General features: G+C 41.3%; 1 protein-coding gene across 2 annotated transcripts in view; it reads left to right on the forward strand.

The window, feature by feature from the left end:
• The first annotated feature begins 6,448 nt into the window (after positions 1-6,448).
• Positions 6,449-19,447, forward strand: part of LOC124870688 (SPRY domain-containing SOCS box protein 4-like) — a 120,340-nt gene continuing 107,341 nt past the window's right edge. For both annotated transcript variants that reach the window (XM_047369512.1, XM_047369514.1), the window contains exon 1: positions 6,449-6,687. The gene's annotated coding sequence lies outside the window, so the exon portion shown is untranslated. The remainder of the gene's footprint in view (positions 6,688-19,447) is intronic.

The following is a 19,447-nucleotide window of genomic DNA, read 5'->3' on the forward strand; positions in this document are numbered from 1 at the left end:
GACCAAAGGTTTGGCTATAGCAGCCCGGCCGTGTATATTCCTCTTGCGTCCACAGTTAATCCTGTTGGATGTGGTTCGTCCTTCTTGGTCGTATGCTGACATTACCCTGGATACTGTGGCTCTTGATGCATCACAAAGACTTGATGTCTTGGTCACAGATGCGCCAGCAAGACGTGCGCCAACAATTTGTCCTCTTTTGAACTCTGGTATGTCACCCATAATGTTGTGTGCATTTCAATATTTTGAGCAAAACTGTGCTCTTACCCTGCTAATTGAACCTTCACACTCTGTTCTTACTGGTGCAATGTGCAATCAATGAAGACTGGCTACCAGGCTGGTCCAATTTAGCCATGAAACCTCCCACAATAAAATGACAGGTGTTTCAGTTTCATTGTCCAACCCCTGTACATCTACAATTCAAACACACTGCTCGTTAGTGTTGAATCTTTGAAAACGCTAAGATATCAAAGAGACCCTTCAGAAGCCTGAAGGCATCAACTCTATCTGTTCAAGCAATAATATGCAAGTATAAACAAAACTAGAATCTGCTTTCTCTCTGCTTATATGTACACTGCTCAAAAAAATTAAAGGAACCTGTTGAAGATATATAGGGTCTCAATGGGAAAGCAAATCATGCTGGATATCCATAGTGATGTAGAATGAGTAATGTGTTAGGAACAAAAGGATGCTGCATCATTTGATGAAAATGAAAATGATCAACCCACAGAGAGCTTAATCTGAATCACCAAGAAATTTATACTGATATGGCAGGCTAGTCCATTTTGCTGAAATGTCACTGGAGCAACTCAAAATGGTGCTCAGTAGTTTGTATGCCCCCTATGTGCTTGCATGGATGCCTGACAATGTTGCTCCTTCTAAAATGACACAGGGTGTCCAGGATTATCTCCTCCCAGATCCTGACCAAGGTATCATTGAGCTTCTGGACAGTCTGAGATGCAACTTGAAGGCATTGGATGGACCAGAGATGTTTCATTGGATTTAGGTCAGGTGAGAGTGGAGGACAGTCAATGGTACCAGTTCCTTCGTCCTCCAGGAACTGTCTTCATCCTCTTGTCACATGAGGCCGGATATTATCATGCACAAGGAGGAACCCAGGACCCACTGCAGCAGTGAAGGATCAAACAATGGATCTAAGGATTTCATCCCGGTACATAATGGCCATCAGGGTGCCATCGTTTATCCTGTAAAGATCTGTGCGTCCTATGGATATGCCTCTCCAGACCAACACTGATCCACCACCAAACCAATCATGCTGAACAATGTTGCAGGCAGCATGATGTTCAGCTCAGCGTCTTCAGACCCTCTGACATCTGTCACAGAACTCAGAGTCAACCTGCTCTCATCTGTGAAAAGAAAGGGGCGTCATTGCCAAATGTGCCAATTTCCAGTGTTCTCTGGCAAATCCCAGGCAAGCTCCATGATACTGGGCAGTGATCACAGGGCATATTTGAGAACATCGGGCCCTCAGGCCACCCTCATGACGTCTGTTTCCTCTTTAGGTCGTTTTGTAGGGCTCTGGCAGTAATCATCCTGTTCCTCCTTGCACATAGGAGCAGATACCAGTCCTGCTGATGGGTTAAGGACCTCCAATGGCCCTGTCCAGGTCTCCTAGAGTAACTCCCCATCTCCTGGAATCTTCCTTCCTTTTGAAACCTTCCTTTTTGATAAAGCTTATAGTTAGACTGGATTATGTTATCCTGAGCCATCTCTGTTGTTATGCTGCTATAGGTTTAGGCTGCTGAAGTCAGTGACTCATTGCAATCTGCTGGGTTTCCTTGGATAGAAAACTATTTAACCAGTTTCAATGATAAACTAAACTTGACAGCATTCTTTGATAACTAGGACCAAGTAGGAATCTGTATAACTGGATTGAACTGACTTTTTTTTTGTAAAATGCCTTGAGATGACATGTGTTGTTAATTTGTGCTGTATAATTAGACTGAATTGAAGTGAATTAAAGTTTTAAAGTGAGAAAAAAAAGCCTTTACTCAAAAAACAACATAAAAAGCAAAATTACAGCTTGCAAATGCACTGTGGGACAGGAGCCTTCATTTTCAGAGAGATGTCCTGTGGTGTGATTAAATAAATTCCTTTTGTTTTGCCACAATGGTCATTACTACCCTTGAAGGAAAAAGAGGGAAGCCAAAGGACACCTTCCAAACTGTGAAGTATGTCAGTGGCAGCATCATGAGGATATTTTGACTGATGCTCTTCAAAAAAATGTATGGCATTATAGGAAAAAACATTATGTAGAAATACTAAAGTAGCTTCTCAAACAATGAAGTTAAATCTTGGGGACAAAGGGGTCTTCCAGCAAACTGCTAAACTAATTACAAAGTAACTTAAGGTAAACAAAGGCAGTATTTTGGGATGTCAATCACAAAGTCCTGACATCAGTCCTATAGACAATCTGTGGGCTAAGCTAGAAAGGTGTGTATGAGCAAGAGGGCCTTCAAACTTGACTCAGTTACACTAATTCTGTCCAGAGAAATGGGCCAAACTTCCTGCCAACTGTTGTGAGAAGCTTTCGGAAGGATTCTCATAATTTTAAAGCAAAGTAAGATCGATTCAGTTCAGTTTGTTTGTACAGGTCCTTCTCAAAATATTAGCATATTGTGATAAAGTTCATTATTTTCCATAATGTCATGATGAAAATTTTACATTCATATATTTTAGATTCATTGCACACTAACTGAAATATTTCAGGTCTTTTATTGTCTTAATACGGATGATTTTGGCATACAGCTCATGAAAACCCAAAATTCCTATCTCACAAAATTAGCATATCATTAAAAGGGTCTCTAAACGAGCTATGAACCTAATCATCTGAATCAACGAGTTAACTCTAAACACCTGCAAAAGATTCCTGAGGCCTTTAAAACTTCCAGCCTGGTTCATCACTCAAAACCCCAATCATGGGTAAGACTGCCGACCTGACTGCTGTCCAGAAGGCCACTATTGACACCCTCAAGCAAGAGGGTAAGACACAGAAAGAAATTTCTGAACGAATAGGCTGTTCCCAGAGTGCTGTATCAAGGCACCTCAGTGGGAAGTCTGTGGGAAGGAAAAAGTGTGGCAGAAAACGCTGCACAACGAGAAGAGGTGACCAGACCCTGAGGAAGATTGTGGAGAAGGGCCGATTCCAGACATTGGGGGACCTGCGGAAGCAGTGGACTGAGTCTGGAGTAGAAACATCCAGAGCCACCGTGCACAGGCGTGTGCAGGAAATGGGCTACAGGTACCGCATTCCCCAGACCTGGGCTACAGAGAAGCAGCACTGGACTGTTGCTCAGTGGTCCAAAGTACTTTTTTCGGATGAAAGCAAATTCTACATGTCATTCAGAAATCAAGGTGCCAGAGTCTGGAGGAAGACTGGGGAGAAGGAAATGCCAAAATGCCAGAAGTCCAGTGTCAAGTACCCACAGTCAGTGATGGTCTGGGGTGCCGTGTCAGCTGCTGGTGTTGGTCCACTGTGTTTTATCAAGGGCAGGGTCAATGCAGCTAGCTATCAGGAGATTTTGGAGCACTTCATGCTTCCATCTGCTGAAAAGCTTTATGGAGATGAAGATTTCATTTTTCAGCACGACCTGGCACCTGCTCACAGTGCCAAAACCACTGGTAAATGGTTTACTGACCATGGTATCACTGTGCTCAATTGGCCTGCCAACTCTCCTGACCTGAAACCCATAGAGAATCTGTGGGATATTGTGAAGAGAACGTTGAGAGACTCAAGACCCAACACTCTGGATGAGCTAAAGGCCGCTATCGAAGCATCCTGGGCCTCCATAAGACCTCAGCAGTGCCACAGGCTGATTGCCTCCATGCCACGCCGCATTGAAGCAGTCATTTCTGCAAAAGGATTCCCGACCAAGTATTGAGTGCATAACTGTACATGATTATTTGATGGTTGACGTTTTTTGTATTAAAAACACTTTTCTTTTATTGGTCGGATGAAATATGCTAATTTTGTGAGATAGGAATTTTGGGTTTTCATGAGCTGTATGCCACAATCATCCGTATTAAGACAATAAAAGACCTGAAATATTTCAGTTAGTGTGCAATGAATCTAAAATATATGAATGTTAAATTTTCATCATGACATTATGGAAAATAAGTAACTTTATCCCAATATGCTAATATTTTGAGAAGGACCTGTACAAACGTGAGGAATACAGAGGCCACATCTCGTAATTACCTACCGCAACCAGCAGGTGGAGTCAATATCCTGCTTCTGACGCTCATGAAGTCCTTGTTTTACGTTTCGAGTTAAATTTAATCAGATTAGTCGAAAATCCACGTTTTCTTCGGTCTTTTGACAACACTGCGAAATTAAACATCTGTTAAAAAATACGTTATTAGCAGCCAAAGCATGCACCTATGCATTTGTTTACAAATAGTGTTTTTATCAGAGGTAGAAACAGGATTTGCGACAGTGCCTTTTAAAAGTATTTCATACTACCTTAACTTTTTATACATTTTGTCACATTGCATAATTTTATTGTATATTGGGATGTTACGTTACAGACCAATTGTGAAGAGGAAGCAACTTTTCTCTACCACCTTTGAAAATCTGGATGGAGATAATCTGAACATCAATTTTCCAATCTAGTAGTAGCCCGGATTTTAAATACGGACCGAGATTATTTACTGACTATAGAGGTTGAATGTCTATATCGCCTTTGATTTACCGACCATAGACATTTGATTAGTAATAAAGATTCAGCTGGAAGTATGGAAAGATGCAGACTGAATCAAGAACACACATATAGGGGATGACGATGCCTTCATGACTGTAGGAAATATAGAGATAACAGCTTAAATGTGGTGAATTTATCGAAAATGAATGCGTTACTCTCGAAAAGTTAGAATTTTGAGTTTCAAGAACACATATGAATTGTTTTTTTTAAACTATTAGACTTTAAATCTGCATAAGAGAGTCCCCGCTGACAGAACCGGAGGTTATAGAAATGATCAATATAACAAGCAAATAGACATTTTCAAATTTTGGAACTATGATGTGCACAAATGTTGGCCCATGCTGAGAGATTTGTGGCAGAAATACTGGGACGCTTGGAGTACCACTGACCTGAAAGAAGCTGAGGAGTCACTCTGAGCTGCAGATATATGGGGGGTCAGTTTACACCCTGAGTGGAAAATGTGTTTAGCCTGACACTTTAGGATCGTCTTAGCTGTGGTTGTAAGTGATACATAGACCTGTGTCAGCTTTGGTAAAAACAGTGGAGATGTTGGCACTTTTCACTTTAGAAAAATTATACATAATCAAGTGAATTAAATACAATTAAAGTAGCGACAGTAGAAGTTTTCATACATCCTGAACTTTCTCAGATTTGCTAATGTTACAAACACGAACTTCATTGTATTTTATTCAGATGTTACGTGATAGAGCAGCACAAAGCAGTGCACAATTGTGTAAGGGAAAGGATTTCAAATGTTTTATAAATAAAATTCTGAGAGATGCTGCATGCATATGTATTAACATCGTGGCCAAAAGAAAGCTTTGAAAAATCCAATTTAAAGCTTGTCACAGGCCACATAGGGGACACAGCAAATATTTTGAACAAGATACCCTGTCTGAAATCAAAATACAACTTTCTGGCCTACGTGTAAAACTCTATGTCTGCAGGAAAACTAACACTGCTCTTCAGACTTAAAACCCAATCCACCCAGTGAAACATGGTGGTGGCAGCATCACACTGTGGAAATGCCTTTCTTTTGGAGGGACACAGAAGCTGGTTGATGCGATGGTGGATGGGCTAAATGTAGGGCGACTACGGAAGAAAACCTGTTAGAGGTTCTGTGCCAATTTCGTCAGAGTATGAGGCTAGAAGTCCATTGTGGACTGGCAGAACTATGACGGGATAGTTTAGTTCTAAGCATTTTCAGGTACTAGAATGACCCAAGCAAATCAACACCTTAATCATATTGTGAATCTGTGGCACGACCTGAAAGCTTATGTTCACAGATGCTCTGCATCTTGTCTGACCAAGTTTAAGCTGTTTTGCAAAGACGTGCAAAAAGCTATAAATGTACTGAAAGGGAGTTCTACAAAGTATTGACACCTAACTTTTCAGAGTTTAATTTGCAAGAAAAGTGTAAACTATGAATCCTTTACCTTCCACTCCAATACCTTTCCACTGTGTTGGTCCATCACAAAATAAAGCACTTTTAAGTTTACGGAGTATACTAATTTTGTGTCAATGGAATATTGCTTTGATAAACTTATTTATTTTATCTCACTTTACACATTTAGTTATCACTATTAATATTTACTTGTTTTTATTTGGACATCTGAAAGAATGAATTTCTGGAGCCAAAGTTTCCAACGAACACTTGAACGCCACGTTAAATTCTGGGCCAATCGCGTCAAAGCATAAGGCTGCGTTGTGATGAGAGCAGCCAATTAGCGTCCGCCCTGAGGAGTCGACGGATGCACAGCACAGCTTCGACTGCCCTGGTTGGAGGGATGTTTCGAGCTGTCTGGAACCGCAACAAAGAAACCGTAGCTGCGTTGTCAAAACGTCTGTAACAGCGCTGGACTGACGTTGCTGTCAACAGCGAAGAAGAAGAGAGGACTCGTTTCTCTTCATTTTGAAGGAAAAGCCGCTGGGAAAAGTATCATTTGGAGCCGAGTTGAGTCTCTGCTCGGTGAGTGCTTCTGTGTTTACACCGGATGAACAGCCTTCAGGGTTGTAATGAACGTTTCCCGTCAAAAAGTGTCTTCACTTTTGAGTTTTCATGTTAACATTTCAACCTGATAGAATAACCTTCCATCATTTGTAAAAACCGTCTTGTACTGAAGTCTTTCGCTCTGTTTAAACGCCTGTTAAAGTTTTCACAGCTCAGACCGTAAACTGCACAGCCTCACCTGAAGAGGAATTCAGGTGCTTACTCTCTCATTTATTATTTCTCTGCTTATCATGACGAAATTACCTGAACGACAGGACGACGGCTTGTACCCTAGTATTATTTCCTCTCTATGTTCCACGAATGATGAGTTCTTTGTAATGGTCACACTTTGCCATTTAAGACTGAGATTGGTAATGTGACAAGGACGTGGAAGATGGAGAGCAGATGGTGAGGGCAAGGAGGGAATGGAGATGTGGTGTGAAGAGGATGCTGAGAAGGAGAAAACGAGAAGGATCCAAGTCGTTGACAGAGTGAGAGCATGAGGAAGAAGCACACGCAAACAGTGCTGTTGAGAAGTGTGCATTTTCTCATCATGAGCGTGAACGTCTTATTAGTTTTGGGCTTTTAATGATTTGTTTGGACCATTCTGATAGGGCGGAATGTTGGTCCAAGGTGCAACTTCAATGATTTTTTTAGAAACACAAATTAGCCACACAAGCTTTTTTTCCAAGTTCTCTCTAATCCTCAGAGGGCTAAAATTGTATGTACTGGGTCAAAAATACCCCCTACACACACACACACACACACACACACACACACATATATATTTACAGAGAAACCACAGTGTTTCCAGGCATCAGCAAGTTTCTGGCATGGATCTGAATAGATATCTGATCCTTACCTGGGTCTGGATTTTAAGCATAGTTCAAGGGCTGCTTGAAAAATTATAATCAGTATTATTTGGCAATTACTTTTAAATATATTTTTTTCAGCACTAGTGGCCTTTATTTATTTATTTATTTTCCTGACAGTGGGCAGACAGGAAAGAGGGGTAGAGAGAGGGGGAGACATTTCCTGGTGGAAACAGAGGCTGGGGACTCGGGGTTGGACTCTTTCATCACTCAGGCTGAAGTCACCGAGGTGGTTAAAAAGCTCCGCGGTGGCAAGGCTTAGGGGGTGGATGAGATCCACCCTGAGTACCTCAAATCTCTGGATGTTGTTGGGCTGTCATGGTTGACACGCCTCTTCAATGTTGCGTGGCGGTCGGGGACAGTGCCTCTGGACTGGCGGACTGGGGTGGTGGTCCCCCTTCTTATGAAGGAGGGTGTGTTCCAACTACAGGGGGATCACACTCCTCAGCCTCCCTGGTAAGGCCTACGCCAGGGTATTGGAGAGGAGAGTTCGGCTGGTAGTCGAACCTCAGCTTCAGGAGGAACAGTGTGGTTTTCGTCCCGGCTGTGGAACACTGGACCAGCTCTATACCCTCTAAAGGGTACTCGAGGGTTCATGGGAGTTTGCCCAACCGGTCCACATGTGTTTTGTGGACCTGGAGAAAGGATTTGACTGTGTCCCTCATGATGCCCTGTGGGGGGTGCTCCAGGAGTATGGAATCGGGGGCCCCTGGTGTCTGCCGAGTCTGCTGCCCCCGTGACCCAGTCCCAGATAAAGTGGAAGACGACGAGTACGAGTGTGTGTGTGTGTATATACATATATATATATATATATATAATTAAAAATAATTTTTCATTGAATTGCAAAAAGCAACCCATTTCTTGCACTTACAGAACAGTGAATGGCCCTGAAACATAAGTGCTCTTCAACAATCTGGAAAAACAAAATGTTAACTGGAATTAGAAAACTTCTACCAGTCTGACAAACAAAGATATGAGATTTATTTCTAAGAAGCATTATTACAACAAAGAAATAAACCACCTCACCCTTTTGATTAGTATACATTTTAGCGTATGTAATTTTAAACCTGAATGGATAAGAGAAAAATGTTAATTAACGTTAAACTACTGCACCTAATTTTCCTTTATAAAATTCATAGAAGTTGTGTGTATCGTTCTTCCGCCCTGCAAAAAGGAACAGACCACATGCATCATTAAGGTTTAAAATGTCATTGACATCCATGTCCACATTGGGCGTATGCAAACTTCTGACCTGTGCTCCATAAATTATTGGCAAAGTGAGAACAGATGAGTGTATTTGCATGATTGATGCTCTATTGAAATGGAGGAGGAAGCTGGAGTCTCAAGGCAAAAGAGGGAGAGGAAGGAGGAGGCAACATTGTGATGATGACAGGAGGTCATTTATCTGTCTCCAAGAGGTCAGCCTTGTTACCAGCATCTTCTCGTCGTGTCTTTCTGGTTTGCTTCTTTCTTCTATCCACACTTTCTCCTCTTCCTTCTGCCGCCTCCATGATGCTCTCTAAGGAATCCACCCTAAACGTTTCTGTCATCTCAGTCTGTGTGTACCTCATCTAACCGTTCTGCTTATTCTAAACATACACATTAGACTTAAAATTCAACCCCCCCCCTGCTGGATTTATGCTTTAATTATCACAAGCTTTAACTCAAAAATCAACATATCAGCATATTTTAATAATTTCAGGCAACAGATCACAATATATCCCTCCTTAAGAAACACAAGGGTTCAAATGTTTTTCAGTGCTGAAATGAAAAGGTTGAGGTTAGAACCTTAAATGCTTTAATCAAATGCACAGCTGCTGACTCAGCAGCTGTAAAGCCTGACCTCCTAACAATGTAAAAGCCATTGCAGGGATTGGAAAACATTTTTTTTAAATCTATGCACAGCTGCAGTTGCCTGCAAACATAAAATCTCGGTTTTCTTTGGAACACTTTTCTCCATCATTGCCACCCGTGGTAAAGATTTGAAAAAAGAGCTTAAATAAATTCATCTTTTGCTGCAGTAACATAATAAAACACTGACAAATTTAGAAACATGGACTCTTAAATTTGAGCACTATTTAGTAGAGGAGAAAAATACATATGAAAGTATTAGACATCCATTTAAATGCTCAGTTCTTTAAAAAGAAATGTTCACATATCAATGTCTGTTTTTTAATTATCTCTGGAAAAGGAAGTGATTAAATTACAAATTACCAAACGTTAGCTCTGTTTTCCTCATTAAACAAAAGATAAAACCAAAAATGCTTTTCCTAACTGAGATTGAAATTGTACCTCCTAATAGCTGGTCGTACCCTCTTAAGCTGAAATAAGACGCTGCTTGTAGCCATCTACCAGTCTCTGACACCAGTGTGAGGAAGGTTTGCCCCACTCCTCACTTTCAGCTGTGAGATATTTTAAGGGTTTCTTTCTTGCATCCCCGGCCTGTTTTATGTCACTTCACAGCATCTCAGTGAGATCAAGATCTTGTCTTTGACTTGGTCCAGGACTTTGCATTTTTTAACTCTCAGCAGTATGTTTTGGGACATTGCCATGTTTCAGGGTCCAGTTCTACTTCAGCTTTATTTTTTATAAAGATGCTCTTAGATTTTCCTCCAGCACTCTCTGATAGGTGGTAGAAGACATGGTGCTATATTTGATGGAGAGCTGGCCAGATCCAGCTGCAGCAAATCATCCTCAAACCATGACATTTGTATGAGTATCTTTTCCTCTAATGCTGTAGTTGCTTTAATCCCAATATTTCTCCTGTTCGGGGGCCAAAATAATTCAGTTTTAGACTCGTCCACCCAAAGAACATTAGGAGTCCTGGTCTTTGTTTATGTTTGCTAGGACAAACTTCAGTGTGGCCTGTATGTTTTTCTTAAATAGCAGTTGTTTAATCCTTGTACACTTCTTATGAAATTGAAACCAGTGCAGTTTTATTTCTGATTGTACAGTCATGCACTTTCATACAAACAGTAGCACGAGCCTGCTGTATGCTCCATGATGAACATCTCAGGGTTCATCCTTTAGCATCTTGCCGTCTGCTGCCAGGGTGAACTTGCTTGACCCGGGCACGTTGCCAGTCATTGTAAACATCCTCCATCTGTGGGCTGTTTTCCATACAGTGAAAAAGTTGATTTTAGATGATTTCGATATCTCTTTAAACCGCTTTCCAGATTTATAAGCTGCTGCAATCTTTGCTCTCAAAGCCTCAGACAGTATTGTTACAATTTATATTAAAAATCCATAATTCTTTAAAATGTAAGAAAAACCCAGGTTTTTTTTTTTCACATGATTTTACCATTTTGTTTAAACAAAATAACAGGATTATTGGCTTCCCTGACAATTCCTATTAGATATGTATAATAAAGTAATTTGTTTAATTTCTACTTTTCTTTTTTGAGTGTCTAAGCACTTATAAATAGTAATATGTGACTTCTTAACTGGGAATATAATTTAAGGAAGAGGTCAGTTTCTCCTGTCCACTATTTAAAATGGGAAAGACAGGAGAACATGCAGTTCGAGTAAAGCACAGGGGTGTTGACCTCCAGAATTCAGGACTTACAAGAAAATAGGAGTCTGCCAGATTTCTCAAAATGTGTTTCACAGACCGGTATAAACCATTACTTCTTTTTTAAAATCAGTTAAGCAATGTAAGGGTCTGCAGGTAACTCCAAGGGTGAGGTTTACATTAGCGGGTAAACATTTTGTACAGTAAGACTGTTTCTAGTCACGCCATCATGTTCGTTTAATGAATAAGGGAACATTGGAACTACCAATTGTGTTTTCCCCTCATCCTTTGTCCATGCAGATAGTTTTTTTTTTAATTTATCATTTTAGTTTAATTTCTTCTTGTTAAATCATCTCCAAATATCTAAGATGTTGTGTTAGTGTGGGTTGGGAGGAAGATGTGATTTGGCTCCTACACCTTTTTTTTTACTTATTTCAGCCTGTCCTGCTCCTGAAATAAGCATGCAAAGATCTTTATTTATTTATAAAGTCCTGAATGTTTGCAGGTTGAGATAATTGAAGGTTTGCCTGAGGGTGCCTCTCATGTCTGAATGTGAGTTTGTGTAGAGTAATGAAGTATTGGGTGAGAGTTTAAGGTCAATCAACAAAACTAACAGGCAAAACTCAGTCTTGCTGTTCATCAAATAATCAACAGCCTAGTTGCTAAAGAGAACTTTGAATAGGACGTTTAGTTCAAATTTTTCAGATGCTTGTCTATATTCTCCTCTAGGAGACTCATTATCCAAGGATGGCCAAGGTGATTAGGCAGCAAGGCAGGCAGCGTTTTACAGTCACTATAAGCTGCCTTCCATCAGCTGTGACTAGATTTTAGCTGTACCAGAACAGAGCATCCCAGAAAGCAGATGGGAGGATGCGAAACTGTGAAGCTGCAGGCTAAATGAAAGTGAAAACCAGATCACACTCCATGTTCTGAAAGCATGAATAAATGCAACAGTGCAGCTCTGATTTAATTTGAGGGCTTGTGTTCCTATCATAGCAGCACCAGGTGGGTGGGGGTAAACCCTGGTCAGTCAGTCATGTACTGAGAAGAAAAACTTCAGAAAGGGAATGTCGTCACAGTATGTATCACAAATCAGTCTACTGGCAGGTTTGCCAGCTTTAAACATGTTTGCATGTATGTTTGTTTTTATATAAAATGGTCACTGGAACTCTTTTTAAGTTGCACCATCCAGTAAGTATGATTAATTTGTATTCTCTCCACTGGCTGCAATTCTTTTAAAATAACTTTAAGATTTAGCCTTTTATTGTTGATTTTCTTGCTTAGATTTTCAAACTTGTATTTTATTGCTTATTGCTTTTATTATCGTATTTTTATTTTCTATTTCTTTTCACTTGTAGAGCACTTTGCCATTTGGTTTGTAAAGTGCTTTATTTATAACTAATAATCCTAATCATAATTATTATTCGTACTCGTACTCGTCTACCGGGTCGCAGGGGCAGCAGACTCGGCAGAGACGCCCAGACGTCCCTCTCCCCAGACACCTCCTCCAGCTCCTCCAGGGGAAGCCCAAGGCGTTCCCAGGCCCCTCAGAGACATAGTCCCTCCAGCGTGTCCTGGGCCGTCCCCTGGGCCTCCTCCCGGTGGGACGTGCCTGGAACACCTCCCGAGGAAGGCGTCCAGGGGGCATCCAGGATAGATGCCCGAGCCACCTCAACTGGCTCCTCTCAATGTGGAGGAGCAGCGGCTCTACTCCAAGCTCCTCCTGGATGGCCGAGCTCCTCACCCTATCTCTAAGGGAGTGCCCGGCCACCCTATGGAGGAAGCTCATTTCAGTCGCTTGTATCTGGGATCTTGTTCCTTCGGTCATGACCCAAAGTTCATGGCCATAGGGGAGGGTAGGAACATAGCCCGGGGTGGTGGTCCAACTACAGGGGGATCACACTCCTCAACCTCCCTGGTAAGGCCTACGCCAGGGTATTGGAGAGGAGAGTCCGGCCGGTAGTCGAACATTGGCTACAGGTGGAGCAGTGTGGTTTTCGTCCCGGCTGTGAAACACTGGACCTGCTCTATACCCTCTAAAGGGTACTCGAGGGTTCATGGGAGTTTGCCCAACCGGTCCACATGTGTTTTGTGGACCTGGAGAAAGCATTCGACTGTGTCCCTCGTGATGCCCTGTGGGGGGTGCTCCAGGAGTGTGGAATCGGGGGCCCTTTATTAGGGGCCATCCGGTCCCTGTACGAGCGGAGCAGGAGTTTGGTCTGCATTCCCGGCACTAAGTCGGACCTGTTCCCGGTGCACGTAGGACTCCGGCAGGGCTGCTCTTTGTCACCGGTCCTGTTCATAACTTTTATGGACAGGATTTCCAGACGCAGCCAAGGGCCGGAGGGGGTCTGGTTTGGGGACCAGTGGATTTCGTCTCTTCTTTTTGCAGATGACGTGGTCCTGCTGGCCCCCTCTAGCCAAGACCTACAGTATGCGCTGTGGCGGTTCGCAGCCGAGTGTGAAGCGGCTGGGATGAAGATCAGCTCCTCCAAGTCCGAGGCCATGGTTCTCAACCGGAAAAGGGTGGCTTGTCCTCTTCAGGTTGGAGGGGAGTTCCTGCCTCAAGTGGAGGAGTTCAAGTATCTCGGGGTCTTGTTCACGAGTGAGGGAAGAATGGAGCAGGAGATCGACAGACGGATCGGTGCGGCTGCCACGGTAATGGGGGCGCTGTGCCGGTCCGTTGTGGTGAAGAAAGAGCTGAGCCGAAAAGCAAAGCTCTCAATTTTATTATTATTACGATTAGGATTATTATTATTATTTCCTTGAACATGTTTTGATACCCCTTGAATTTTTTCACATTTTGTCATGTTTCAACAATAAACTTCAATGTGTTTTATTGGATTTTATTGTACAGACTAATGGAAAGTATTGTGAAGTGGAAGAGAAATGGCATGTGTTTTTCAGTATTTTTATAATTAAAAAAATCGAAAAATGTGGTATGCATTTGTATTCACCAACCTTTAAGTACGATATCCTGGAATAAAATTCAGTTTAATCGCCTTAAAAAAATCTCTTTATTAATAAATTGCACCTGGAGTCCACCTGTGTGTAATATATCATATGTATGAATCCAGCCGTTCTGTGAAGATCTCAGAGTTTGGAGTTAAATGCTGGACTATCCTGGAAGAAAACTTGTTATTGGCTGCAAAGAACTTGAGACGGGTGGAAGTTCACCTTCCATCAGAACCACAACACTCAACGTACAGCCAGGGCTACAGTGGAATGGTTCAGATACTTTTTTTAATTGTAACACCATAAAAAAAACATGTTATATTTCATCCACTTCACCATTATACTCTACTCTGTATTGGTCTATCAGATAAACTGGCTAAAATACATTAAAGTTTGTCGTTGTGACAACATGTGAAAACCTTTGATGTGTATGAATACTTTTGCAAGACTTTGTATGTTTCTGTCATTTCCATCCTTGTTTTTACAGGCTTCTGTTAATCTATGCATTTCCCAATGGCAGATGGAGAGGTGATAGATTTACATTCAGAAGCATTTTTTGTTCATGGACTGCTGAGCTTTCAAAAAAGGCTCACTTGGGCACACTTAAGGGACGTTCACTTCCACACACAGACGTCACTCAGGAAAGACTGGCCTCTGCTTCACTTCTGCACTCTGAATGGCATTAACTGTCTCGTTTGGAGAGAAACTGGAGGACGATATGCTCTTGCTGTTTAAATGCAGAGGATATAACCAGCAAATGTTTGTGGATTTTTGCCTGCTAATGGACTGGTGATCCGCAGGCATCGTTACATTAGACGGGAAACCTTAAGTATGAGTGCATTTTACAGTAAGATCCTCATGTCTCAGTGAGAGATAGATGCATAATGAGCATGCACCTTTCTTGGTGTGGATCACCAAATTTTAGCTTGCTCATCAGTTATCCTGGTGAAGTTTGATGGCCCCTTGTCATCTGACTGTCATCCGATGTGATATGTGTCAAATCTTTTGGGAGAGATTGCTGCTGCGAGTCGTTAATCAAAGCTCAGATTGCGAAGAGAACAGCCCGACAACCCAGCAGCAGAGTCTGAGCCCTTGGGTGTGACAACAGGGGACATGAAATCATTAGTGTTGGAAGAAACAGACCTTGGTTCCAGATAGTTTACAAGGAGAGGAAACTATCGTGATGTGAGCTCAATTCACCTCATCTTGTTCCATCTGTCATGCATCGTTTGACTTCCTGTTGCTCCCAGTCACCTGTTGTCTCATCTGATCGAAGGTTTGTTGTGTTTTTGTGTCTGGAGACTTACAGAGGGTGTAGAGACATGGCGTCCTGATTTACATATAAATGACGGCAATGTTTGCGATACCATACTGTTGGGTTTTGTCATTTTAAGGTGATGCAGAGCTGTTGTGTGTTTTTTCCTGCAGCTGCCTCTTACTACAATCTGCATGTGATTTCATGGCTCTCCTAACACTATGATGAGGTTTCCAGTAAGCTCAAAATCATCCGACTCATCCTGGAATTTGTTGTAGGCATATGATGGTAGGGCAATCTACTTAATGGCTGATGAGTGTGAGGAAAATACACTCACTCAAGCCTTCTTTGTTGTTAAGTAAGATTTTGTTGTCCTAAAATATAAAAATGGAAAAGAAAAAAACTTCCTGCCCGCTGCTGTCTCTACAATCAGGCTCTCAGATATCATCTCCCAGAGGGGGTTTGTAACAGGAATCCTTGCAGGCGCAGATACCCAAAAATAGACCAGACAGCCCTATAAAACCCACTTCCTCACTTCATATACTGTACTTACGACTGGATGGGGGTATCAGATTTGCCCTCAGGCTTTAAAGGCAATGGGATGGACTAAATCTTGTTGAAAGCTAAACCAAGGATAGTTTCTATCTGTAAAAAGAGCCAAAGGGATAAGTAACATGACAAATCCATCAGTGTAAATGTGAACATGCTTGGATAATGAAGTGAACAGCAGGCCTATGTCCCAGCTGTCTTGTTGACTTGTCCTCTCATTGTTGAGAGCTAATAACATTATCCAAGGCTCTGTTCTGTCTAGGCCCCCCAGTGAGCTTGGACAGTGTGTCAGTACATTACTAGGACCCTGACATCTTTACTAAGTCAGTGGCCAATTATTCCTGCCTTTTTTTTTTACTTTAAATTATATAATTTGATAACAAAGGATTAGCCCCCATACATATAGAAATGGTCCATAGATGCATAGTAGAAATGCACCGATCTGAGTTTTGTGGTTGACTTCTGCTGATACCAATTTTAGCTGAGATGTATAATTAACAGCATTCAAAATATTTTTTCCTGACATTAATTATTTATATAATTATCAGAGGTGATGTCTCAGTGTGTTTTATAAAAGAAGGTCTTGTTATATTAAAGCAAAGTCAAAATGATTATATAGTTGACCTTTTAGGCTGTCTTTAGCATCTTATATTAGCACAGTTTGAATTAGTAACTGTAAACATCAGTCTCTGTGTGAAGACCCTAAATACTGTAAGTAGATTCTTACATTAACTTTCTGCATAGTAACATGATAGCATTTTGTAACTCTAGGTGTAATAAATGTCAACAAATTCCAGAGTGGTGTCTGGTTTTTCAAGCAGGGAAGGAAAGAAACAATGTTGTATTTTCTTTAGTTAATCTTTTTGTAGTTTCTCATCAGTGCACGTTGAATAAGACCAGGAATCCAAGCATGTGTCACTTTCTTAGCAGGTGACCTTTAGACAGCCAGATGTAACTGGGCTGGCTGGGCTTGTTGCTCAGTCCTGCATGTTTCAGCAATATTGTGTTGCTCATCTACTTCTTAAAAAACATGTAGGAACAATCCGGCCTCTGTTTAAAGTAATGGGGGGATTTTAACAATCCTTTCAAGTCATAAAGTAAATAAAAATTTGTAATCTACCGGAAGATTAGGTAAAAAAAAAAAAAGAAAACTAAATTTGGACTTTTTATAATTTGCACCTAATATTACACACTTCTAATTGGACTCAAAACCATCGAATGGGGAACATTCACCCAATATTTTAGGTCTCTTTCAAAGATTTATCTCTATTTTTTCCCCTCAATTTAAGTATGAAGGGGCCACATGTATATAGTTATATCTGCTGTCACTGTACGAATGCATCATGTTTGTTTGTGTATGCTCTGTAGGTAATTCTGAAACATTTAATTGAGTAACTTGAATGGAAAAAATCCTTGTCACCAAGTCTTTGATTCAATGTTTACTTTAAAATATGTGGTTGTCTACAGCTCATTAGTCAGTGTCACGAGGACAGTTATTGTTGTGTCGTGCATTATAGTTGCAAGGCATTCATTTTTATGGGGTGATGGTGGAAGGCAAAAAAAGCAATTTCAGGTTAATATGTTCGGGTTTAAGTGTAGTTGCATGCTCAGGCTTGTTCAGGATATGCATTCTTGCTCTCTGATGAAGCTTAAACGAACACATTTGTTCTCCTTTAGCTGAATCTGTTACAGCACTGCTCCTTCTACAGCTCTTCTTAAAACACACTGGTTGCAAGAATGTCTTATATATGTTTTTTTCATGTCTAAATTGATCCACTGGGATAATCGTTTGGACCACAGCCCAGCCAGTACTTATAAAATAACGTAGAGGGGTTCTGATGTGAAGGGGGTGTGGCAGAAGAAGCAGAGAGGAGGGACGCTGCTGTCTGGACTGGTGAAGCTCAAGTGTGTGCCTGAAGAAGTTACAATTTTGGGCTTGATGGGGAAGTTTTTGTCTCAGCCATGGCAATAACGAGGACAAGGACTTTAAAGTGCAAACCTTTTGACTGCGGTGAAGTTAGTCTTAGGTTGACTGTAGGATATTCATGCGCCATGTGTTTTTGGAGAAATGTTTGTTTGTCTGAACAGCTGATTTTATGTGTGATCAGCTGATTTAGGATGTTATTAAATACAGTGCCCTGCCTGCCTGTAGTTTGTACCTTAAGGCGACTGTTTCTCAGGTGGTAGGAGTTCATCCTGTAACTGGTGGGTTGCTGGTTTGAACCCAAGTTCTGTCTATTTCAGTTGTTGTGTCCTTGGGCAAGACATTTCACCCCCCCTTGCCTGCTGATGGTGGTCAGAGGACCCGGTGGCGCCTATTGTATGGCAGCTTCACCTCTGTCAGTGTGCCCCAGAATAGCTCTGGCTACTATGTAGCTCACCACTGTTACTGTGTGGATGAATGGGTGGATGACTGATTGTAGTGTGAAGCGCTTTAGGTTCTCTGGGGACTTGGAAAAAGTTCTATACAAGTGCAGGCCATTTACCATTTATAATTTGTAAATAATAAAATTGTATTCTGATTTGACTTGTGATCCTTTAATATTATTATAGTCACCCTTGAGTTTAATAAACTTTTCTCTGCACTATCTTCTCAAAACCCTTCTCATTTCTCCTGGTCCCATGGCCAATCAGTGAACAGCAGTCTGTTCACGTCACATCTAGTCTTTACTCAGCCTCGATCGTACCTGCTAATGAGTAGGTCCCACAAAAGCCTGGAAAAATTGGTAACTAAAATGCTTACAAAGCAGGCTGAGTGGAGTGGATCTTGCCCTTTTCTAGGTCATTTATGACTCTAGAAAAAGGTCATAAATGAACTGCATCCGATCTCATAACCACGATAGAATTGGCTTTTCAAGTGTTCTCAAAATCTACTGACATTATTCATTTTGGCTCAGTGTTTTGTCCAAAAAAGAGATTGGACTAACCACTCTAAGTCCACAATCTTTCAGACATATTTTTTGTCCTCTTTTGAGACCGAGCTCTGCTGCATTGTCTCCCCTCTAAAAAATGTTAAGGGCATTTGACTGCTGCTTTCTCCATCATTTTGTCTTTGTCTCTTCCCATCTCTTTCCTGTCTATAATTACCGGGCTTTTGAAGGCGTTTAGAGGCTCATGAATATTTAGGTCTTGGAGTGGAAGTGTCGGGGGACTCCCATGTGTGGCTGGTCTACCCTAATTATGGAGATTGGTCTCAACACCCTCGCAAACTCACTCTTTAAATGAGGGAGGAAAGCCTGATAACGATTAAACGTTGTCAGTTTGAAAAAGCTAATGAAACCTTAAACAAAGGGTATAATGTACGGGTGCATCTCATCATATCATAGAAAAGTAATTTATTTTGGTATTTCAGTTCAGAAGGTTCAACACTTATACAGATTCATTATATGCAGAATTATTTTTTGTCAAGTGTTTTATTTCTGTTCATTAAGTTTAATATGGCTTACAGGTAATGAAACCCCAATATTTGGATTTGGTGATTAAAATGTGGTGATGGTAAGTTAAAAATGGTAAGGATTTTATTGCAGGAAAGTGATGTTGGTGCCTACAAAATTATGAGGAAGACTGCTAATTTGACAGATATCAAGCAGACTGTCA

This window comes from Girardinichthys multiradiatus, chromosome 6, assembly GCF_021462225.1.
Source record: "Girardinichthys multiradiatus isolate DD_20200921_A chromosome 6, DD_fGirMul_XY1, whole genome shotgun sequence".
Lineage (NCBI taxonomy): Eukaryota > Metazoa > Chordata > Actinopteri > Cyprinodontiformes > Goodeidae > Girardinichthys > Girardinichthys multiradiatus.